Below are 26,652 nucleotides of genomic sequence, written 5' to 3'. Positions count from 1 at the left end.
GTGCTGATGATATTCTGAAGGTGTTGATAGTCTATTTCTTTCTTCATATGTTCACTTTATAGTTACTTGTTAAACTCTACATATTTTATGTACTTTTCATATGTTCACATATAAATATATATACACACACAAGACCCACCATAATATATGTATATGCATTTAATAAAATAGTTAATAGCTACTTTAATTATAATAATAGTTAATAATAGTTAAATTTTTAGGTATGGTAATCATAGTATGATTTTTTAAAAATACAGTACCTTATTTTTTAGGAATACATTCTGAAATAGTAATGAAATGCTATCTGAGATTTGCTTCAGGAGTTCATTGTTCTCTTTTCTTCACTTTTGTTTTTGTTGAAGTTTTTCCATAATAAAAAATGGAAAAGTTAAAAAAAATTACATGTACCATAAGAATCTTAGATTCCTTTTAAAGGAGCTAATCTTATCACCTTTGGGGGGCAGGGCCACCACCTGGCATGCAGGATGTGGGATCTTAGTTCCCAGTCCAGGTATCAAACCCATGCCCGCTGAAGTGGAAGCAAGGAGTCCTAACCACGGGACCGCCAGGGAATTCCCTAATCATATTTTAGATAATGTAGACTTCAGAAATTTTCCATTTAAAAATAAGAGAAGGGGATTACCCTGGTGGTGCAGTGGTTAAGAATCCGCCTGCCAATGCAGGAGACACAGGTTCGAGCCCTAGTTGGGGAAGATCCCACATGCCGTGGAGCAACTAAGCCCGTGCACCACAACTACTGAGCCTGCTCTCCAGAGCCTGTGAGCCACAACTACTGAGCCCACGTGCCAAACTACTGAAGCTCGCGCACCTAGAGCTCGTGCTCTGCAACGAGAAGCCACTGCAATGAGAAGCCCACGCACCGCAACGAAGAGTAGCCCCCGCCTTCCACAACTAGGGAAAGCCCGTGCGCAGCAACAAATGCCCAAAACAGCCAAAAATAAAGAAATAAATAATTTAAATTGAACAGACTTGTGATTTAGTCAAAAAAAAAAAAAAAGAGAAGGTGTGGGGAGGGGGATTGTTAATTGAAGAAATACAACGGGTTAATGGCAGGTCTAGGACTGATAATTAAATCCAGGTCTCAAGATTACTAATCTGTTTCCAGGACACCATTTTAATTCTCACATCTTTTACATTATCAACATTTTTCTCATATTTTACTTGCTTATTCTCTTTCCTGCACTAGACTTAAGTTTTGCAAAGGCAATAAAATGTATTCATTTATGTAGTACCAGAATCTATAAAACTACGCCTTATACACAGTGCTCGGTATTTGCTGAATTATGAATAAACTGACTAGTTCAGACAATCTCTACATGTACACTAACCTTCCAAGAAAAAAAAAATCCACATGAGAACATGTAAGTTTTGGAGTTAAATAAGCCTTATAGTTTTTATCTTAATATGGTGCTTCACTCTGTAAATATACACATGGACTGCCAGATTAGAATGAGCACTGAGGGACTTCCCTGGTGGCACAGTGGTTAAGAATCCACCTGTCAATGCAGGGGACATGGGTTCGAGCCCTGGTCCGGGAGGATCCCACATGCCGTGGAGCAACTAAGCCCGTGCGCCACAACTACTGAAGCCCATGCACCTAGAGCCCGTGTTCCGTAACAAGAGAAGCCCGTGCACCGCAACGAAGAAGAGCCCCCACTTGCTGCAACAGAGAAAGCCCGCACGCAGCAACGAAGACCCAACGCAGCCAAAAATAAATAAAATAAAATAAATTTATTAAAAAAAGAATGAGCACTGAGCTATTTGCCAATATGCACTCCTTTCCGGTTTCATATAATTATTTTTAACATAAATCCTTTTATCTAATATACATTTGAGGTGAAACCTGAGAGAAGCAGGCGAGGCAGGGGTAGTTAATGCATAAGCCATTACAACTACAAAAATTAGGGAATTCCCTGGCAGTCCAGTGGTTAGTAGGACTCCATGCTTCCACTGGAGGGGGCATGGATTCGATCTCTGGTTGGGGAATTAACATCCCGTAAGCCGTGCGGTGTGTCCAAAAAAAAAACCCCAAAAAACAAAAAACACAATTACAAAAATTGTAAGTCTACCTAATACATACTCGATGATAATTTTAGAAGTGTGTTCACAGCAGAGCAACTTTGGGGCCTAAAGCTCAAAGTTCAAGTGACACAGTGACTAAATTATCACATTAATAGTATGTCTTGATTTTTTTATTTTATTTTATTTTTTGAATTTTTCTTTATGGCGAGGGAGATGCCACTGCCGGGACTCCATCAAATCCCCAGACTCTTAGCCTAAAACCATGCCCAAGTTCAAGCAACGAAGAATAAAGCTAAAAGCCAAAGTGAAAAGATTTTTCAAAAGAAAAGAAGCCTCTCACTTTCTGTCTAAGCTAGTTACACCTCCCCCTCCGCCACCCTCACCAGAAAGAGTGGTTATTCCTTCAACACATACACCCCTTAGCAGAAGCTGGCTAAGACCATCCTGGAACTTCAAATTTCCCAATTTTAAAGATGCAGTAAAGCTTTGGACAAATAGAGTATGGTCTACATACAACTGGTTTCAGAACTGCATGGCCCAGAGTTTGGAAGTATTGAAAGACACCATCTTCCCATCCCGTTTCTGCCACCAAGAACTTCATAGTCTAAAACAATGGTTTCGCATTTTGGAAAATGAATTACGCAAGCTCCAGGAAGCACTGAAGGCCGTCTCAGAAAATTCTTCCTGTCCAAGCTGTGGTCAGATGTGTCACATGCGTGGTAAACTTACAAATGTGCCTGCATGTGCTCTAACCACCCCTGGAGACTCCGGGGCTGTACTTTCCGCCTCACTGCCACAGCCAGCCAGTCATCTTCCTCCGCCCCTGCCTCCGCCTCCACCACTGACAGCACCTTTGCTGCTCAGAAAATCTGATCTCACTAAAGCACTTCAGGCTGGACCATTAAAAAAAAGTGGACCCATGCAGATAACAGTTAAAGATCTACTGACTGTGAAATTAAAGAAGACACAGAGTTTTGATGAAAGGAGGAAGCTTGTACCATCACCAAAGGCACAGAATCCACTAGTTACTGTCTCTGACCTGCAGCGCGTTTCCCTGAAACCGAAGTCCAAAGTGTTATCAACTCGAGTTACAAATGTCTTCATTACTCCTGGTAAAAGCCAGTTAGAATTGCGGAAACTACTCAAAAAAGTCGATGTAGAGAGGAGCCCAGGTGGAACCCCACTTACCAATAAAGAAAATATGGAAACAGGAACTGGGCTGACCCCAGTAATGACCCAGGTCTTGAAGAGAAAGTTTCAGCTGGCTCACCCTAGAAGCCCAACTCAAACTCTGCCACTTTCTACAAGCACCTCTGATGAACAAAACTGATGCCACCTCTGCCTGACTCCATATGATGATCCATAAAATATACAGAAAATATCACCCCAATCCTTTTTTTAATGTAGTGTGTATAAGTAATTATATTAATATATAATTCATTTGAAGAATTAAAATATGTATGGAGCCCATACATAATGTAGCAGAAAGCGAGTATTAGGATATTTTCCAGTTTACATGATCAATAATAGAACAGATGGGAAAATGCAATCCCGAAAGTGATGTTTATCCTGGAACTACCCAACTTAGGTTGGGGAGGTTATTCAAGTTTAACTAGATAACTCTAATTTTTACTCTATAGGTGCAGTTATGACATTAAGAAAATAACCTGGTGCCCATTCATCTTGGGTATTCTCAGGTAATTGAAAAGTAAAGTATTTCAGCCTGTAAAGCTCATGCACTCATTAAGTGCTACAAACGTAACCAAAAAAAACAGACCCTCTAGATTTTATTTCTGTTCCCTATAAGCAATTAAGAAGTAAAACCATCCCCCATTCAAACCTGTTCCAAAAGAATTTGAAGCAAAAACTCCAATGTGACCTTAAAAATTAGAATATCACGGGACTTCCCTGGTGGTACAGTGGATCGGACTCCGCGCTCCCAATGCAGGGGGCCCGGGTTCGATCCCTGGTCAGGGAACTAGATCCTGCATGCATGCTGCAACGAAGAGTTCACATACCGCAACTAAGGAGCCCACATGCTGCAACTAAGAAGCTGGCGAGCTGCGACTAAGGAGCCGGCGAGCCAAAACTAAGGAGCCCTGGAGCCACAGCTAAGGAGCCTGCCTGCTGCAACTAAGACCCAGCGTAACCAAAAAAATAAATTAATTAAAAAAAAAAAGTCTTTCCATTGTACCTACGTTGTAAATTCCTTTTAAGAAAACTTCAGTATTCTTAAGTGCCCAGACTACTCTTCTCGAAAGTAAGTTACCTTCATATTAATACAGTTGATAAAACTGTATTAATACTCTAATACTCCATACTCTAGGCCCTTATTACATCACACCTGATTTTAGTCTCTTTAAGTCTCAAAATCAAACCCAGAGCTTCTAAGTTACTCTTAAAACATCTATTTTAATGTTATCCCAATAAAACAATGGTTTCCCACTGATAATACCTTATGGCATTTAAAACATCATAATTTATAATTTTATCTTACTTTTATGTGTAGGTATGTGTATATATATTTATATATATAAATGTATATATTTATAATATGTAAATATAAAATGTTTTGATTTCCACTCTCCACTCCAATCAAACTAGGTTTATTCATTACCTTCAAAAAGCATCCTGAGCATCTTTACAGCTTTGCATAGGAAAGAGTTCAACACTTGGTGAAAAAATATGTGAATATGTCATAGAATTGCTTTTACCCCTCAGTACTCTTATTAAAATCTTACCTGCTCTTAAAATTTTGGCCCAAATTCTGCTTCCTCTTCTTGAAGCCCTGCTTGACCCACTCTAGTCTGAAAGGATCACTGACTCCTTTGAACTGAAAACACTGTACCAATTACAAAGCAATTATCTTACAGTGTCTCCTTGCTGCGGTTATTAGTATAAAAATCATGTGTCCTCAAGAAGATTGTGATCTCCTAAGGGCTCTACATTTGTCTTATACAGTAAGATATAAATTCATATTTTCTGAAGGAATGAAACCTATTAGTGTACTTTTTGACACGCTCTAGACTTCAGTGGTTCATCAAGTCTGAGAACAGAAATCTCCCTAAAATTCTGATTCGTCAATAGCTATACAATCAATATATATTTCAAGACTAAGTGCTAATATTAAGATAAAACAAAAAATTAAAAACAGAACTATCATATGATCCAGCAATTTCATTTCTGGATATTTATCTAAAGAAAACAAAAACACTAACTCGAGAAGATATATGCACCCTCATGTTCATTGCAACTTTATTTACAATTGCAAAGATGTGGAAACAACCTAAATGTCCACTGATGGATGAATGGATAAAGAAATTGTAGACTCTGTATACATACATATGTGTGTGTGTGTGTGTATGGAATATTATTCAGCCATTAGAAAAGAATGAAATCTTGCCACTTGCAACAACACTGATGGACTTAGAGGACATTAAGCTAAGTGAAATAAGTCAGACAGAGAAAGACAAATACCATATGATCTCTCTTATGTGTCAAATCCAAAAAACAAACAAACAAACAAACAACAGAGCATCAATACAGCTACTTCAATTTTAACAAATTGAGTTACTCTATGGAAAAAACTCAATAACCTATTTTTCTAATAAACCAATAGAGCCTACTTGAAGATACAATTTGTTTTGTTACTCATATACTTAGTCAAGGTCACTATTCTTTAATGAGACAAGATTATTTCATACCTAAATTGTGTGGTATAGAAAAGTTAGATGCTACACATTTCACTGTACTCTTCCTGAGAGCTAAACCAAATTATATTTTAAAGACTCATTCTATCAGCCCCAAACCATTTAACAAGCATATACTACAAAACTACACAAAGATTCCTGAAAGTTTCTGAATTACAAGAAATGTTTTACTCCATTTATTTCCACCTTCAAGATAAGCTGGTACTGCTAGAGTTCTAAAAATACCCTGAATACTAGGGTTCTAAACCTGGACACTGACTGTAAAAGAGACAGTCATCATGGAAGCTATTTTTAGCTTTAAGGGAAATTCATAAGGTCCTAAAATATTAGCCTTAAAGACTGAGGGTCTGACCACTTTCACTGAGGCTTCAGAGGTTTTGGCTTTTGGTTTAATGTAACCATAGATGTTCTCTAATTCCGAGTACTTGTGAGGCAGAAGACCAAAATGAGTGATGGCAACATGGCACAAATCAATTAGTTATTCTACAGTTTGATCCTCATAGAGAAAATTCGCAATTCAAAAGGCATATTTTTATAGGTGAATTATTTGTAATAGTACTAATGGCTAACATTTACTGATTTTTGCTATGTGCTGGGCATATTTCAAGTAACTTAAATGTACTATTAACCCATATAATACAATGATTCTTTGTGGGAGGCATTATTAACATACCCATTTAACAGATGAGAAACTTAAGCTAAGTAATTTGCTCAAGGGCATAAAAACTCAAATCCAGGCAGTGTGGCTAATCACTCTTACCTACCTCTTACCATTCTTAATCCATACATTATATATAGTACAGTATAATATGATGAGTGGTTATCCAAAATGACTAGAGAAAAATAAAATATATACATATAGAGAGAGTATACTATAGAAACTACACTATATTATAGTGCTAGAACGACTATATGTGGTTATGTTCCCAGGCCAGCTCATAATAAAGACTACTTTTCTCACAACGTAGTTAGGTGAAGACTATGGTAGACAATGTAGATGTGGGTACATGGCTGCTTAATAGATGCCTTTAATATATTAATTTAACTTTCGGTTTTCTAACTTTCCTTTTCCTTGATAAAGGTGGATCATTTGCCCTATTCTTAAAATGATCAATCATCATTTAAGGTCTTTTTACTCAAAACATCGAAAAGATACATGCACCCCAATGTTTACAGCAGCACCCTTTACAATAGCCAGGACACAGAAACAACCCAAGTCCCCATCAACAGACAAATGGCTTAAGAAGATGTCACGCACGTGCACACACACACACACACAGAGAAATATTATTCAGTCATAAAAGAGAATGAAATTTTGTCATTTATAGCAACATGCATGGACCTAGAGAATATTATGCTTAGTGAAATAAATCCAAGAAAGACAAACACTATATGATATCACTTATATGTGGAATCTAAAAAGAATACAAATGAATCTATATACAAAACAGCAACAGACTCATAGAAAACAAACTTGTGGTTATCAGAGGAGAGGTGGGGGAGGGAGAAATCAGGAGTATGCGATTAACAGATACAAACTACAGATACAGTTTGTATTAACAGATACAAACTACTATACGTAACATATATAAGCAACAACAACTGTATAGCACAGGGAATTATACAATATCTTTTAATAAGCTATAATGGAATATAATCTACAAAAAAAGAAAAACCCACAATGAAAAGCAGCTGGCTTTCCTTAAGGTTAAATGGATTAAGATTTGGACAAAAGAAGGAAAGGAATAATGAGGTTCAAGCACACAAGTATATATATATATATATATATATATATATATATATATATATATATATATATGGGTAAAAAACACATGGAATTAATTATGGTTCAAACAGTGAGAGCCAGAAAATAAGCAATAGTAAGTACAGGGAAATTCCCTAGGGGCAAGATAAAAAGGGGTACAGTGGGAAAGACTAGATAGTGGCGGAGAAGCAGAATTGGGCAAAGTCTCCCTATTATCAGTTGCCCCAAAATACTTCTGCCCAGAAGAACTTGATGATTGCTAGAGAAAGGGAAAACCAAAAGCTGGTTCTTTGAAAAGAAACAAAATGGACAAACTTTTAGTTCGACTGACCAAGAAAAAAGAGAGAAGACTCAAATTACTAGATTCGGAAATGAAAGCAGGGCTATTACTACTGATCTTACTGAAACAAAAAGGATTATAAAGAAATTCTACGAACAATTATATGCCAATAAATTAGATAACTTAGATGAAGTGCATAAATTTCTAGAAAGACACAAACTACTGAAACTGACTTAAGAAACAGAACCTTAAAATTTGTGCATCACTGTTGTATACCTGAAACTTACATAATATTGTAAATCAACTATACTTCAATTAAAAAAAATAGAAAATATGAATAAACCTATAACAAAGGAAGAGACTGAATTAACAATCAAAAACTAGAAACAAAGAAAAGCCCAGGCCCAGATGGCTTTATTGCTGAATTGTACTGAACATGTAAAGAATACCAATTTTCCCAGAAGTCTTCCAAACAATGAAAGATGGTAAAACACTTCCAACTCATTTTATGAAGTCAGTATTAACCTGATTCCAAAACTAGACAAAAATATCACAAGAAAACTACAGACCAGTATCTCTTATGACTATGGATGCAAAAATCTTCAACAGCATACTAGCAAACCAAATCTTCAACAGATAAAAAGAATTCTATTATGACCAAGTGAGATTTATGCCAAGAATGCAGTGTTGGTTTAACATTTGAAAATCAATTAATGTAATACATTATATCAGTAGGATAAAAAACAACAATCACATGATGCTTAATAGATGCAAAAAAGCATTTCACAAAATCTGACACCCTTTGACGATAAAAATACTCAAGAAACTAGGAATAGAAGGGAAATTCCTCAACAAGATAAAGGGCATTCATGAAAAATCCACAGTCAATATCATACTCCAAGGTGGAAAACTGGATGCTTAAGATTAGGAACAAGACAAGGATGTCTGCTTTCACCACTCCTGTTTGACATTATACTGAAGGTTCTAGCCAGGGCAGTTGGACAAGATAAAGACGTAAAAGGCATCTATTATAAAAGAAGTAAAGTTATCTCTATTCACAGATTACATAATTTTGCACATAAAAACTCCTCCTAAGGAATTCATTAAAACCAATTAGAACTAATAAGTTTAGCAAAGTTGCATAATACAAGATCAATATACAAAAATCAATTAAATTTCTAAATACTTGGAATGAAAAATCTGAAAATGAAATTAAGAAAACAATTCCATTTACAATAGCATTAAAAGAATAAATTATATTAGGAATAAATTTAACAAAAGAAGTGTAAAATTTATACTCTGAAAACTACAAACACTGTTGAAAGAAATCAAAGATCTAAATAAATGAAGAAACAGCCCACGTTCATGGACTGGAAGACTTAGCATTGTTAAGATGGCAATAGTCCCCAAACTGATATATAGATTCAATGCAATCCTCATCAGAATCCAAGCTGACTTCTTTGTAGAAGGTGTCATGCTGATTCTAAAGTTCATGCAGAATAGTTAATCCTGAGAAAGAACAAAGTAGGAGGATTCACATTTCCTGATTTCAAAACTTACTGCAAAGCAACAGCAATTAATATGGTGTATAAAGTTCTCATCACAGACCCCTGTGGAAGACAGCCGAGTAGAAGGACTTGTGCTCACCTCCTCTTGCGAGAGCACCGAAATCACAACTAATTGCTGAACAACCATTGACAGGAAGACACTGGAACCCACCAAAAAAGATACCCCACGTCCAAAGATAAAGGAGAAACTGCAATGAGATGGTAGGAGGGGCACAATCACGATAAATCAAATCCCAAAGCCATGGGTGGGCGACCCACAAACTGGAGAATAATTATACTACAGAAGTTTTCCCACTGGAGTGAAGGTTCTGAGCCCCACGTCAGGCTTCCCAGCCTGGGGGTCCGGCAACAGGACCAGGAATCCCCAGGGAATCTGCCAGTAGGATTTGACTGCAGGACTTCCACAGGACTGGGGAAAACAAAGTTCTCATCACAAGGAAAAGAAACATTTAAAAAAATCTATACAAGGGCTTCCCTGGTGGCGCAGTGGTTGAGAATCTGCCTGCTAATGCATGGGACATGGGTTCGAGCCCTGGTCTGGGAAGATCCCACATGCCGCGGAGCGACTGGGCCCGTGAGCCACAACTACTGAGGCTGCGCATCTGGAGCCCGTGCTCCGCAACAAGAGAGGTCGCGATAGTGAGAGGCCCACGTACCCCGATGAGGAGTGGCCCCCCGCTCCCCTCAACTAGAGAAGGCCCTCGCACAGAAACGAAGACCCAACACAGCCAAAAATAAATAAATAAATAAATAAAATTAAAAAAAAAAAACTATACAAGATGATGGATGTTAACTAAACTTACTGTGGTAATCATTTCACAATATATGTAAATCATGTGGTACATCTCAAACTTATACAACGCTGTATGTCAATTATATCTCAATAAAACTTGGGAAAAGTGTGGTACTGGGCACAAGGACAGACTTACAAACCAGTGGAATAGAATTAAGAGTCCAAAAAGAAACCCATACAGCAATGGTCAACTAATTTTCAACAAACGTGCCAAAGCCATCCAATGGGGAAAGAATAGCTTTTTCAATAAATGGTGCTGGAACAACCGGACATCCACATGCAAAAGAATGAACTTGGACGCTTACCTCAAACCATATACAAAACAAATTTTGACCAATTTAAATTTTTGAACAATTTGACCAAAACAGATTAAGGATCTAAATGTAAGAGCTAACACTATAAAACTCTTAGAAGAAAACAGTCATATATCTTTGTGACCTTAATTTAGGCAATGGTTTCTTAGATATGATACCAAAAGTGTGACAAAAAGAAAAACCAAAATAGATAAATTGGACTTCATCAAGATAAAAAACATTTGTACTTCATAAGACATCACCAAGAAAGTGAAAAGACAACCCATAGAACAGAAGAAAATTCTTGCAAATCATATAACTATAAGGAACTCATATCCAGAATATTTATATATATGAAACACTTACAATTCAATAATAAGAAGACAAATAACCCAATTTAAAATGGAAGAAGGATCTGAATAGATATGTCTCCAAAAAAGATACACAAATGGCTAATAAGCACATGAAAAGATTCTTGACATCATTAGTTATCAGGAAAATGCAAATTAAAACTACAATAAAACACCACTACACATCCACTAGGTTGGCTAGAATCAAAAAGTCAATTACACAGATAAGAAAATTATAAGTGTTGATGAGCATGTGAAGAAATTGGAACCCTCATACACTATTGATGAGAATATAAAATGGTGCACTTTGGAAAAGTTTGTCAGTTCCTCAAATGAGTTACATATGACCTAACAATTAAGTAAAAATGTCTACACTAAAACTTGTACATGAATATTTATAGCAGCGTTATTCCTAATAGCCAAAAGGTGGAATCAACCCAAATGTCCATCAACTGATGAATGGATAAACAAAATTTCATACATCCACACAATGGAATATTATTTGGCTGTAAAAAGGAATGAAGTACTGATGCTACAAAATGGATGAACCTTGAAAACATTATCTTAAGTTAAAGAAACCAGTCATGAAAGACCAACATGTTATATAATTCCAATTATATGATATGTGCAAATCAGGGAAATGTACAGAGACAGAAAGCAATTTAGTGATTGCTTAGGGCTGGAGGGGCATATGGGAATGACAGCTAAAGAGCAGGTGGTTTCTTTTTGAGAAGATAAAACTGCTCTAGGGCAGGGGTCCCCAACCCCCATTAGGAACTGGGCCACACAGCAGGAGGTGAGCGGCGGGCGAACGGATCGAAACTTCATCTGTATTTACAGCTGTTCCCCATCACTCGCATTACCACCTGAGCTCCGCCTCCTGTCAGATCAGTGGCAGCATTAGATTCGGAGTGCGAACCCTACTGTGAACTGCGCAAGCGAGGGATCTAGGCTGCGCGCTCCTTATGAGAATCTAATGCCTGATGATCTGAGGTGGAGCTGAGGCGGTGATGCTAGCGCTGGGGAGGGGCTGCAAATACAGATTATCATTAGCATCATGAGACTTCACCTTCCAATGCAGGGGGTGTGGGTTTGATCCCTGGTTGGGGAGCTAAGACCCCACAAGCCTCATGGCCAAAAATATCAAAACATAAAGCAGAAGCAATACTGTAACAAATGCAATAAAAAAGACTTTAAAAATGGTCCACATCAGGATTACTGGACTGAATGTCAATATTATGACATAGTATGAGTGTGTTTCATGTTTGGTAATTGCAATCATCGTTGCTTTTGTTGTGGTCATCCATGTACAATGCTTGGTGTCAGTCTATTTATCTCTTGTAAAAAAAAAAAAAAAAAAAACCTCTTCAATAAAAATCCTTTTTGGTGGTGGCAAAAAAAAAAAAAAAAAAAAAAAATCTTCCAACAAACAAAAGTCTAGGACCAGATGGCTTCACAGGTGAATTCTATCAAACATTTAGAAAAGAGCTAACACCCATTCTTCTCAAACTCTTCCAAGAAACTTCAGAGGAAGAAACGCTCCCAAACTCATTCTATGAGGCCACCATCACCCTGATACCAAAACCAGACAAAGATACCACAAAAAAAGAAAATTACAGACCAATGTCACTGATGAACATAGATGTAAAAATCCTCAACAAAATAGTAGTAAACAGAATCCAACAACATATTAAAAGGATCATACACCATGATCAAGTGGGATTTATCCCAGGGATGCAAGGATTCTTCAATATATGCAAATCAATCAATGTGATACACCATATTAACAAATTGAGGAATAAAAACCATATGATCATCTCAATAGATCCAGAAAAGGCTTTTGACAAAATTCAACACCTATTTATGATAAAAACTTTCCAGAAAGTGGGCATAGAGGGAACCTACCTCAACATAATAAAGGCCATATACGAAGATCAAGAACAAGACAAGGATGTCCACTCTCACCACTATTATTCAGCATAGTTTTGGAACTCCTAGCCACGGCAATCAGAGAAGAAAAAGAAATAAAAGGAACACAAACTGCAAAAGAAGGAGTAAAACTGTCACTGTTTGCAGATGACATGATACTATACATAAAGAATCCTAAAGATGCCACCAGAAAACTATTAGAGCTTATAAATGAATTTGGTAAAGTTGCAGGATACAAAATTAATGCACAGAAATCTCTTGCATTCCTATACACTAACATTGAAAGATCAGAAAGAGAAATTAAGAAAACAATCCCATTCACAATTGCAACAAAAAGAATAAAATACCTAGGAATAAACCTACCTAAGGAGGTAAAAGACCTGTACTCAGAAAACGATAAGACACTGACGAAAGAAATCAAAGATGACACAAACGGATGGAGAGATATTCTATGTTCTTGGATTGGAAGAATCAATATTGTGAAAATGACTATACTATCCAAAGCAATCTACAGATTCAGTGCAATCCCTAACAAATTATCAATGGCATTTTTTACAGAACTAGAACATAAAATTTCACAATTTGCATGGAAACACAAAAGACCCCGAATAGCCAAAGCAATCTTGAGGGAAAAAAGTGGAGCTGGAGAAATCAGACTCCCTGACTTCAAACTATACTACAAAGCTACAGTAATCAAGACAATATGGTACTGGCACAAAAACAGAAATATAGATCAATGGAACAGGATAGAAAGCCCAGAGATAAACCCATGCACCTATGGTCAACTAATCTATGACAAAGGAGGCAAGGATATAAAATGAAGAAAAGACATTCTCTTCAATAAGTGGTGCTGGGAAAACTGGACAGCTACATGTAAAAAATGAAATTAGAACACTCCCTAACACCATACACAAAAATAAACTCAAAATGGATTAGAGACTTAAATGTAAGACCAGACACTATAAAACTCTTAGAGGAAAACATAGAAAGAACACTCTTTGATATAAATCACAGCAAGCTCTTTTTTGACCCACCTCCTAGACTAATGGAAATAAAAACAAAAATAAACAAATGGGACCTAATGAGACTTAAAAGCTTTTGCACAGCAAAGGAAACTATAAACAAGACCAAAAGAGAACCCTCAGAATGGGAGAAAATATTTGCAAACGAATCAACGGATAAAGGATTTATCTCCAAAATATATAAACAGGTCATGCAGCTCAATATTGAAAAAACAAACAACCCAATCAAAAAATGGACAGAAGATCTAAATAGACATTGGTCCAAAGAAGACATACAGATGGCCAAGAGGCACATGAAAAGCTGCTCAACTTCACTAATTATTAGAGAAATGCAAATCAGAACTACAGTGGGGTATCACCTTGCACCAGTTAGAATGGGCATCGTCAGAAAATCTGCTAACAACAAATGCTGGAGAGGGTGTGGAGAAAAGGGAACCCTCTTGCAGCATTGGTGGGAATGTAAATTGATACAGCCACTATGGAGAACAGTATAGAGCTTCCTTAAAAAATGAAAAATAGAATTACCATATGACCCAGTAATCTCACTACTGGGCATATACCCAGAGAAAACCATAATTCAAAAAGACACATGCGGGCTTCCCTGGTGGCGCAGTGGTTGAGAATCTGCCTGCCAATGCAGGGGACACGGGTTCGAGCCCTGGTCTGGGAAGATCCCACATGCTGCGGAGCAACTGGGCCCGTGAGCCACAACTACTGAGCCTGCGCGTCTGGAGCCTGAGCTCCACAACAAGAGAGGCCGCGATAGTGAGAGGCCCGCGCACCACGATGAAGAGTGGCCCCCGCTTGCCACAACTAGAGAAAGCCCTCGCACAGAAACAAAGACCCAACACAGCCATAAATAAATAAAAATAAATGAATTAAAAAAAAAAAAAAGACACATGCACCCCAATATTCACAGTAGCACTATTACAATAGCCAGGTCATGGAAGCAACCTAAATGCCCATTGACAGATGAATGGATAAAGAAGATGTGGTACATATATACAATGGAATATTACTCAGCCATAAAAAGGAACAAAATCGGGTCATTTGTAGAGACACGGATGGACCTAGAGACTGTCATACAGATTCAAGTAAGTCAGAAAGAGAAAAACAAATATCGCATATTAACACATATATGTGGAATATAGAAAAGTGGTACAGATGAACCGGTTTGCAAGGCAGAAATACAGACGCAGATGTGAAGAACAAACGTATGGACACCAAGGCGGGAATGTGGGGGCAGGGGGGATGAATTGGGAGATTGGGATTGACATGTATACATTAATATGTATAAAATAGATAATAAGAACCTGCTGTATAAAAAAAATAAAATAAAATTCAAAAAAACGTAAAAAAAATAAAAAAATAAAAAATAAAATAAAATACAGTGTGTGTGTGGGGGGGGGGGGAAGGTCCACACCAAAAAAATCTTTAAAAAAAAAATCCTATCAGTGAGTGGCAAGTGACAGTTAAGCTGCATCTGGTGGCAGGCTTTACAGTGGCAAGTGAGTGGATGTACTTCAATTGTACAGCTGCATATGGTGGCAGGCTTTAAGTCAGAATCCGACACTTATTTTAGTCTGCGCGTGGCCCACCATTATTTTATTTACCACTTCCATCCGTGCCTCTTTCCCACACTGTGCACTTGTCTCAGTCAGTTTGGTAAGCCCACAAGCTAACCCTAGACAAAATGAGTAAAAAACAAACACCACTGGAGAGCTTCTTTGAAAAGGGGGAAAGACCCAATGATGAGACAGCAGAAGACTCTAAGACTGCCAACAAAAAGAAAGCTGCATTTAAAAGAAAATACCAAGAGTCCTACTTAAATTACGGGTTCACTGCAACAGGTGATTCACATTCTCCAAGCCCGCTTTGTGTAACATGTGGCGACTGGCTACCCAACGAAGCCATGAAACCTTCAAAACTGCTTTGCCACATGGAGACCAAGCACCCTGCATTAAAAGACAAGCCTTTGGAATTGTTCAAAAGAAAAAAAATGTGAACACAAAGAACAGAAGCAATTACTGAAGGCCAACACTTCATCAAATGTGTCTGCACTGAGAGCATCATTCATAGTGGCTAACCACATTGCTGAAGCTAAGAAGCCCTTTACTGTCGGTGAAGAGTTGATCCTGCCTGCTGCTAAGGACAGCTGTCATGAACTTTTAGGAGAGGCTGCAGTTTCAAAGGTGGCACATGTCCCTCTTTCGGCTAGCACCATAACTAGACAAACTGATGAAATAGCAGAGGATACTGAGGCACAACTGTTAAAGAGGATTAACGAGTCACCATGGTACGCAATCCAAGCTGACGAGTCTACCGATGTTGACAACGAGGCAACAATGCTTGTTTCTGTGATATATATTTTTCAGGAGGATGTGCATGAGGATATGTTATGTGCACTTTTGTTGCCAACCAACACCACAGCTGCAGAACTATTCAAGTCTTTGAACGATTACATATCAGGAAAACTGAACTGGTCATTTTGTGTCGGTATATGCATGGACAGAGTGGCTGCCATGACTGGACGGCTTTCTGGTTTTACTACTCGGGTCATAGAGGTCACTTCTGAATGTGAGTCTACACGCTGTGTCATCCACAGAGAAATGCTGGCTAGCCGAAAAATGTCACCTGAACTTAACAACATTTTACAGGATGTGATTAAAATTATCAGCCACATTAAAGTACATGCCCTTAACTCACATCTGTTCATGCGGCTCTGTGAGATGGCTTTCTAAAGGTAGATCACTGGACAGAGTTTTTGAGTTAAGAGAGCCGCTCCAGAGATTACTTTTAGAAAAACAGTCACCAGTGGCAGCACATTTCAGTGACAAAGAATGGGTCGCAAAACTTGCTTAGCTGTGTGACATATTCAACCTGCTCAATGAACTCTATCTGTCACTTCAGGGGAGAATGACAACTGTGTTCAAGTCGGCAGATAAAGTGGCTGCATTCAAAGCCAAACTGGAATTACGGGGGCGACGAGTGAACATTGGGATTTTTGACATGTTTCAAACGTTAGCAGAGATTTTGAAAGAGACTGAGCCAGGGCCTTCTTTCTCCCAGCTGGTGCAATCATCATCACCTATCTCAGCTTTCAGAAGAATTTGAGCATTACTTCCCAACCACAAAAAGACCCCCGAACTGGGAAGGAATGGATCTGCAACCCATTTGTGAATAAGCCAGGTGAATCGACTTTGTCCGTGTGAGAAGAGGATCAACTGCTTGAGATGGCAAATGACGGTGCCCTTAAAAATATGTTTTAGACAACTTCAAATCTCCATACCTTCTGGATTAAAGTCAAGGTGGAATATCCTGAGATTGCCACAAAAGCACTGAAAAGCCTGCTTCGATTTACAACATCCTATCTTTGTGAAGCAGGGTTTTCTGCAGTGACAGCAGCCAAAATGAGATTACAGAGTAGACTGGACATAAGCAAGACACTTCGGGTGTCACTGTCTCCCATCATCCCAGATGGGACCACCTAGTCGCAGGAAAACAAGCTCAGGCCTCCCACTGATTCTGCATTATGGGGAGTTGTATAATTATTTCATTACATATTAAAATGTAATAATAATGGAAATAAAGTGCACAATAAAAGTAATGCACTTGAATCATCCCAAAACAATTCCCTCGCCGTCCGTGGAAAAATTGTCTTCCACAAAACCGGTCCCTGGTGCCAAAAAGGTTGGGGACTGCTGCTCTAGGGAATTCCCTGGCGGTCCAGTGGTTAGGACTCTGCACTCTCACTGCTGAGGGTGCGGGTTCAATCCCTGGTTGGGGAACTAAGATCCCGCAAGCCACACATCGCAGGTTGCACGTATCTGTGAATATACTAAAACCAGTGATTGTACACTTTAAATAGGTGAACTGTACACTTTAAATTGGTGAATTGCATGGTATACGAATTACCTCTCAATAAGGATGTTTTTAAAAAAAGACAATACAGATGAATAAAAATGAACTGGAGAGGACTTCCCTGATGGCACAGTGGTTAAGAATCCACCTGCCAGTGCAGGGGACACGGGTTCGATCCCTGGTCCAGGAAGATCCCACATGCTACAGAGCAACTAAGCCCACGAGCCACAACTACTGAGCCTGCATGCCACAACTACTGAAGCCCGCATGCCTAGAGCCCGAGCTCCGCAACAAGAGAAGCCACCGCAATGAGAAGCCCGTGCACTTCAACGAAGAGTATCCCCCGCTCACTGCAACTAGAGAAAGCCCCCGCACAGCAATGAAGACCCAACCAACTCAGCCAAAAATAAATAAATGAATAAATAAATTTATTTCAAAAAATGAACTGGAGAGATAAAAGCCTCACATCTTTCCACAAAAATATTCTTTTAAATGTTAAGGTCCCTTTAAGGCAATGAAAAAGGTTCAACTGAGAGAGCTGTGATTTATAAGCCACCTTCCAACATCAGGAAAGAGAATAACTGAAAGGGAAGACACATAATCGCCCTAGACAATGTAAGCCAAGTAAGCTACCCATGGCTTTTTCTATATAACCACTGGGCATTGACATCTATAGCATATAGACTTCTCTTCCTCCTGTAAGTTCTAAGCAAACATTGAGGGACAAAAAAGAGTCACCCAGAGAAACTAAGGGAGACTGCAAAGGTTCAAAGACAGGACAATCTTCTGCAAGGCAAAATGCATGCCTTTTATAAAGTGAAAAAGTCCCAGGGAATTTTAAGACCACAAAACTAAAGCCTAGGCCTAGGGGGGGAAAACACATTAGCTTGTAGTGTGTGTAGTGTGTAGTCTATAACCCTTAACTATGACTACCGGGGAGGGAGGGAGAGAGTCTAAACATACCCATTCTCAACAGAGGAAAAAACTTCAAAGAAAAGATTTTATATAGGTTACATTGTTGGTAAGAAGAGGATCCAGGATTTAGATGTAAATCTTCAGATTCTCAATTCAGAATTCCCAGACTAAGAATTTAAATTTACAATTCACTCTAGATCAAAGACCCAATTAATATCCCAGCATTATAGTTCCTTATTCACAGAGTGACTACATGCCCCAATTTGCCTCAAATAGTTCATACCTGTTGTCTCAGAATTACTGAAAGCATCTCTCACTAACTTATCAATGTTTTTCATCTTCATCTTACTTGAGTCACATCTTGAACCTCATTACAAACTGTTTTACCTCTTAAAAAGTTTCCTTTTTAGGGACTTCCCTGGTGGTCCAGTGGTTAAAAATCCCTTTTTAGTACATTCCACCCCTAACTCCTTCATTTTTTATTCTCACTAAGTCTACTCATTGCCTTCAATATGAATTCTAAATCTTCAATCATATTCTACAGGCCCCTCCTGCCTTACTTACCTCCCCTGTCTGCCTACACCCAAGTGTAGCCATTTCAGTCAAACTCTAATAGTATTGCACCTACACCCACCTCAGATTTTGGTAATTTTTTGATTGTCAATCTCCAATCCAGAGTGGTTCCTATTGGCTGAGTCCACTGAGACAACAATGCTAAGGACTGATGAGCATACACACTCATTCTACCCTGATCTCTGAAACTGATCTCCTCCTTAGAGCACAAAAAGAACACAAATTAAATTCTGGATTTATTCAGACCATGTGTGTGAGTTCTGTTCTACCTCTCAATGGATATGTGACTTGAATAAATAAATAAGTCCTTCTTTGTCTATAAAACAAAGATAATAATACAATCTTAAAAGATTATGATATTTTGAGATAACAGACACGAAGTTCCCAGCCTAGTGTCTGGTATACATGGGTCCATGATAAATTAAAATTACCATATTTATTCATTCTAACACCCAAATTTTAACATGTCTGATACTCACATGTGTCTTAAAAATCAGTGATCTTAGAAAAAGTCACAGCTGGAAGTAACTGTAAGAAGTGCTGTTGTTGGCGCTTGTACAAACTTCAGTTTGAAAACCTTGGGCTGACAATGCCTGACAATATCTAGAAAAGCACTAGCACCAAATCCTGCAGCATTAAGTGTTTAATGACTTGGAAGAACATCTCAGAAACAACACTGGGGCACTTTAAAAAAAAATATCTTTATTGGAGTATAATTGCTTTACAATGATGTGTTAGTTTCTGCTGTACAACAAAGTGAATGAGCTGTATGCATATATATATACCTACATCCCCTCCCTCTTGAGCCTCCCTCTCACCCTCCTTATCCCAGCCCTCTAGGTCATCACAAAGCATCAAGCTGATCTCCCTGTGCTATGCAGCAGCTTCCCACTAGCCATCCATTTTACATTTGGTAGTGTACATATGTCAATGCTACTCTCTCACTTCATCCCAGCTTCCTCTTCCCCCGCTGTGTCCTCAAGTCTGTTCTCTATGTCTGCATCTTCATTCCTGCCCTGGCATTGGGTTCATCGGTACTGTTTTTGTAGATTCCATATATGTGCATTAGCATACGGTATTTGTTTTTCTCTTTCTGGCTTACTTCACTCTGTATGACAGACTCTAGGTCCACCCACCTCATTACAATAACTCAATTTTGGTCCTTTTTATGGCTGAGTAATATTCCATTGTATATATGTGCCATATCTTCTTCATCCATTCATCTGTCGATGGACATTTAGATTGCTTCCAAGTCCTGGCTATTGTAAATAGTGCTACAATGAACATTGTGGTACATGTATCTTTTTGAATTATGGTTTTCTCAGGGTATATGCCCAGTAGTGGGATTGCTGGGTCATATGGTAGTTCTATTTTTAGCTTTTTAAGGAACCTCCATACTGATCTCCACAGTGGCTGTATCAATTTACGTTCCCACCAACAGTGCAGGGTTCCCTTTTCTCCACACCCTCTCCAGCATTTACTGTTTCTAGTTTTTTTGATGATGGCCACTCTGACCAGTGTGAGGTGATACCTCATTCTGGTTTTGATTTGCATTTCTCTGCAGATTAGTGATGTTGAGCATCTTTTCATGTGTTTGTTGGCAATCTGTATGTCTACTTTGGAGAAATGTCTATTTAGGTCTTCCACCCATTTTTGGATTGGGTTATTTGTTTTTTTGATATTGAGCTGCATGAGCTGCTTGCATATTTTGGAGATTATTCCTTTGTCAGTTATGGGGCACTTTTTCAAGATATTCTTTATCACTAATACTTCTGACAACAATTTCACTGCATGGGAAAACAAAAACATCAACATCTAGTCAAGAATAAGATTTACAAGGGTCAAACTGAATGTGAAGATTTTTAGGACTAACAGCCAAATTATTTCAATTTTATTTTCCTTTATATGTGTAAAAACATGAAATTTAAGTTAACCCTTGAGTTAGACTATTCAGATGGAATAGTGTTTTAACTTAAAAACCAATAACATCACCCAGAATAGGGTATTTGTCACCTAGGGACTGATACTGCATAACTACTGAGACTATCTGGAACGAGGTGAGAACATCCTCATTTTTAAAAGAAGGATAGCTGTATCTTGTTAGATGGAAACATGAAACAATTTTTCTTGTTCTACTGAAGTTCACATATCAGAATAGTATGCTAATTATTTACACAGTGTCTCTCAACTCCAAATCCACCTCCTCTATACTCTGTTCTCTGATGTTGAGACTGGGATTCTGGAAAATGCATTGCGTAGACTTCTTTGACAGGAAGGTGATTAGAAGGCAGGAAGAGGAAAAAGAGAATTCCTTCTTGTTTTTCTTGCTATTCCTGCAAACATCATTCCAGTAGTCTTCAGCTTCTTTCAGCACTCAACACCCCTTAATTGATAGTATTTGTTGTTAGTATTTTTAAACACTGAATGGCTTCAGAAAGTAGCTTTGGCTACTGGTGTGGGGCTGTTTCTCAATGAATTCAAGCTGTAACCAAAGGGCTGTTAAGCACATCTATGTGAAAATTTAACATATTTCAACAACTAACATCCACTGAATCATAAGAAATGTCAAGCTCCTTCTTCCTGTGCTGCCAAAAATTATAACAAAAACTGAGATTTCCATTTCCATGCTCAAACTGCAATTCTAGCAGGATTTTTAGGACCTCAACACACATGCACAGGAAATTTCCACATTTCAAAGTCCATTTCACATTGCAGTTGAGGAACTTCCACCTAACCCTTCCACTGGAAGCTATTAATATGCAATGTAATGACATGCTAAAAGGCAATTATCAAGAGAAAAGTATAAAATAATTCTATAAATGCCTTCCAAGCAATGAATATGGTCAATTAAAATCATATGTTCATGAACTGATTATCAATATTTGGAAGTCTCTGTGTGAAAAAACATTTTCAAATGAAATACACCACATTTCACTACAGATCAGCATTAATAGGTAAACATTTGAAATCAATTTTGGTGATAGAAAACACTAACTTTGAGCCCCAATTAAGTAAAATGTTAGTTCCACACCTTCCCCTCCAAAGAATTCCATTTTTCTCATTAGCAGACCTGTGTTACAAAAAAAAAAAAAAGTACTGAATCACTATGTTTTGAATTTTGTTAAAAAAAAAAAAAAGTTCTTACTGTGTAAGTACTTGCAGAGTATTCTCTTGACCCACAAAATAAATTTTTACTGACCCTTCACAGAAAAAATCCACCAATCCCAGGTATATATCCAAGATAAATGAGTCCTTACCACTACCAAAAACCACGTACATTATGCATAGAAGTTTTTTTTCATAAAAGCAAAAAACTACTAACCCAAAATACCTATCAATAACAGTATGGATAAATAAATTTTGGTGTACTCATATAATGAAAATTACTACAACCCATAACAACATGGATGAATTTCAGACACAACGTTTAGGAAAAGAGTCAGACATAAAAGAGTACATACTGCATGATTTCATTTATATTAAGTTTGATGGCAAGACTAATCTAAGTTGATAAAGATCAGAAGGGTCTCTATCTCTGGGGAAGGGACCATACGGCAGCCTGCTGCAGTGCCATCTTGATCTGGATAATGACAATATGCATATATGTATGTAAAAATTAATAAAATGTTATACTTAAGGTTTATGAACTTTACTATATGTAAAAATTTATATATTTTTAAAAAGAGGAAACACACAGTTAATGTTATATAGATCATCTCCCAAGTCCCTGTGATTTTACATTTTTTCAGGCTGTATCTGTGATTGAAGATAATAGAAGAGTTATAAACTTAAGAACATATCAATAGGAATGACCAAACTTGAAGAACACAAAGAGAAATGACTGAAAAAAGAAAAAGAGCCCCAGTGATCTGAGGGCAATATAAAAAAAAATCTAACATATGTGTAAGTGGATCCTGGAAAGAGGAAAAAAGGGGGGAGAAGGAAAAAAAAAAAGAAAAAACAGCTTGACGATATCATGACCAAAAACTCCCCAAATCTGGTGAAAGACATAAATTTATAGATCCAGGAAGGTCAGTGATTCCAAAGCAGGACAAGTATTTGGGAAACACAAACCTCAGGGCATCACAATGAAACTGCTGAACATCAAAGAAAAATAAACACCATGAAAGCAGCCAGAAAAAAATCTCACATTACATACAAAGAAACAAAAATAAATATTACCACTGACTTCTCATCTGAAGCACTGGAGAACACAAGACAGTGGAATTACATCTTTAAAGCACTGAAACTGTCAACCCAGAATTTTACATCCAAAAAGTAATATCCTTAAAAAATGAAGGTTAAATAAACATTTTCAGACAAATGAAAACTAAGTGAAATTATCTCAGCAAATCTTCACTAAAAGAAACACTAAAGGGAAGTTTCTCAGGTTGAAGGGATATATCATCAGGTGGAAAATCGGACATTTGAGAAAAAATGAAAAAAAGCACAAGAAATGGTAATAAGTGCATAAATATAAAAGACTACTTCCCTTGCATTTATTTAAAATACATATAACTGTTTAATGTGGGGTTTATAATGCATGTATAGCATAAAGGGTGGGGCTGTGATAAATGGACCCATAGTAATGGAAGGTTCTTACATTTCACATGAAATAGCACAAAAATAAAAGTCTAAGACTATGAACAGTTAAGGATATGTATTGCAATCCCTGTACAACCAGACAGACAGACATAGCCAGACAGATACACACACACACACAGTGAAAAGATATACCTATAAAATCAAAAATAATTAAAATGGAATTCTAAAAAATAGCAAATTAAGATAAAAGGCAGGGCTCCTTCCCCGGTGGTCCAGTGGCTAAGACTCTGCACTCCCAATGCATGGGGCCCGGGTTTGACCCCTGGTCAGGGAACTACATCCCACATCCCACAACTAAAAGATCTCGCATGCCGCAACTATAGATTCTGCATGCCACAACTAAAATATCCCACGTGCCACAATTAAGACCGGACACAGGGTTTCCCTGGTGGCACAGTGGTTAAGAATCTGCCTGCCAATGCAGGGGACATGGATTCGATCCCTGGTCTGGGAAGATCCCACATCCCGTGGAGCAGCTAAGCCCATGCACCACAGCTACTGAGCCTGTGCTCTAGAGCCCATGAGCCACAACTACTGAGCCCATGTGCCACAACTACTGAAGCCTGCACTCCTAGAGCCTGTGCTCCGCAACAAGAGAAGCCACTGCAATGAGAAGCCCACACACCGCAACAAACAGTAGCCCCTGCTCACTGCAACTAGAGAAAGTCTGCACACAGCAATGAAGACCCAACGCAGCCAAAAATAAATAAATAAAATAAAATTTTTAAAAGAAGGATGAGAACTGAATATAGTAGACAGGATTATATAACATGATTTCCAAGAGATCTAAAAATATTTTCATTTTATTACTGCCTGATGCTTTTTATCACTTTCTTCAAAGCTATTTAGGTATATGCTTCAAGAAGAAAATCATTTTGAAACTTCTGCCAGAAACAAAGCAGTCTCCTTATATACACTGACTCAGTCCTTATAAATCTTAAACACTTTTATTCAATGATTTTCTTTTTGCAGATGAGAAATTCACCTCTACTTATTTTATAGGGGCTAGATAAAGGCTATGCAATTCAACAAACATTTGAAATTATAGGATATAATACATGGCCACTGAACTTAATTTTCAAGTACTGAAATAATTTGACGGACTTCCCTGGTGGTACAGTGGTTAATAATCCGCCTGCCAATGCAGGGGACATGGATTCCTTCCCTGGTCTGGGAAGATCCCACGTGCTGAGGAGCAACTAAGGCTGTGCGCCACAACTACTGAACCTGTGCTCTAGAGCCCGCGAGCCACAACTACTGAGCCCGCACGCCACAACTCCTGACCTGCATGCTGCAACTACTGAAGCCTGCACACAGCAATGAAGACCCAATACAGCCAAAAATAAATAAAAAGTAGAAAAAATAATAATAATTTGGCATCAAATTACAATTAATGTTTACTTGAATTCCTACCACAGAAATTCCAGGAAGTTTTGGAAAAACATGCACTGAATATATATAATAAAAATCTGGGACTTCCCTGGTGGCATAGTGGTTAAGAATCCGCCTGCCAATGCAGGGGACACGGGTTCCATCCCTCGTCCGGGAAGATCCCACATGCCACAGAGCAACTAAGCCCGTGCGCCACAACTACTGACGCCCATGTGCCTAAAGCCTGTGCTCCACAACAAGAGAAGCCACTGCAATGAGAAGCACGCGCACCGCAACGAGTAGTAGCCCCCACTCACTGCAACTAGAAAAAGCCTGCGCGCAGCAACAAAGACCCAACGCAGCCAAAAATAAATAAATAAATTTATTTTTTAAAAATCCAATTCATATTGTTATAATCTAGTACATAAAATTCTACTAACTGCTCTTAAAATTTTACTCATCCACAGCCTTCACACCTAGTATCATGTGACTAAACTCTAAGCAACCAACAGATTCATTCAGACAGTATCAATTAGAAGTGGATTACTATTCAACCAAAGATACTATCTGGTCTGGACATGAGGATAAAAAACCTCCACAAATTGGCCTCAAAGAAGGGTGGTATTCACGTGCTTAAAAAACTCCTTGGTCACCTAGCTTTGCTAATCATGCAAAACCACAATGTAGACATATCCCTCTTTAGCTCTATTTTCTTTTTTAATTCAAATTCCTCTGTCATTTAAGGATTCTACCAATTTCATTGGTACCTTCCTCTTTTTTCCTCTCAACTACTCTTTTAGGATGCTTTAGCTCTAGCAAAACTATCCTACTCATTTTCTTCAAACACACCAAGCATGCTTCTGTCTCTGTCTTTGTCCCTGCTATTCATCTGTTTGAAATGTTTTACCACTCTTTGCTTACCAAAGTCTAAGCCTTCAAATCCCAGTACAACTGTCACCTTTTCCTTGAAACTTCTCTTGACCACCAAAATTCTTAGTACCTCTTTATCCAAAGAAACAGATACAATCCTAGCACAAAACTGACATTTAACGTATGATATAATAATCTCAAATATCCTTCATATAAACAGAAATCCATTCCAGTGTTATTCCTAGTATAAATCCAGGTTCCCCTAATGGACTCATGTTATTTAAGGGCTGGCTTTATCAGCACTAATCACAGGGCCCCCATTTGGTAGGAAGTTTTAAGTGTTTGATCTTAATAATAATTTTACAATATAACATGAAAAACAACACATATGTTATGGCAGTTCCCAACTTTTAAAATATCACATAATATACAAAAAATGATGTAATATTTGTAATCTCCAAAGGCTGAGGGACTCTGTATTTAGGCATACTTACAACTGTGTAGAGTATCAGTTGGGAAGATCTGTACTAATGTAAAAGACCAAATGCCAACAGCAAGGGAAAGAAATTTAGTAAACTCCTTCGTTATGTTTGTGTTTAGCTTTCTATTACAACCGTTACCTAGAAACGTCTCGATTTGTTGTCTTCAGCAAATAAAAACTTGTTATGCTTTTATATCATGTATAAACTCCACTCATTTTATCT

The 26,652-nt window shown here is 38.0% G+C and overlaps 1 protein-coding gene and 1 pseudogene across 7 annotated transcripts in view; one reads left to right on the top strand and one right to left on the bottom strand.

The window, feature by feature from the left end:
- PDS5A (PDS5 cohesin associated factor A) overlaps positions 1 to 26,652 on the bottom strand; it is a 129,862-nt gene that overhangs the window by 91,376 nt on the left and 11,834 nt on the right. The gene's annotated exons all lie outside the window — the stretch shown is intronic.
- On the top strand, positions 39 to 7,531 carry LOC309628050 (proline-rich protein 11 pseudogene; annotated as a pseudogene). Its single transcript has one exon. The product of its transcript is annotated as a proline-rich protein 11 pseudogene (transcript).

Source organism: Balaenoptera borealis (assembly GCF_965194805.1).
Source record: "Balaenoptera borealis genome assembly, chromosome: 4".
Taxonomy (NCBI): domain Eukaryota; kingdom Metazoa; phylum Chordata; class Mammalia; order Artiodactyla; family Balaenopteridae; genus Balaenoptera; species Balaenoptera borealis.
The sequence above is the reverse complement of the archived record's forward strand: the minus strand, read 5'-3'. Positions and strand labels throughout refer to the sequence as shown.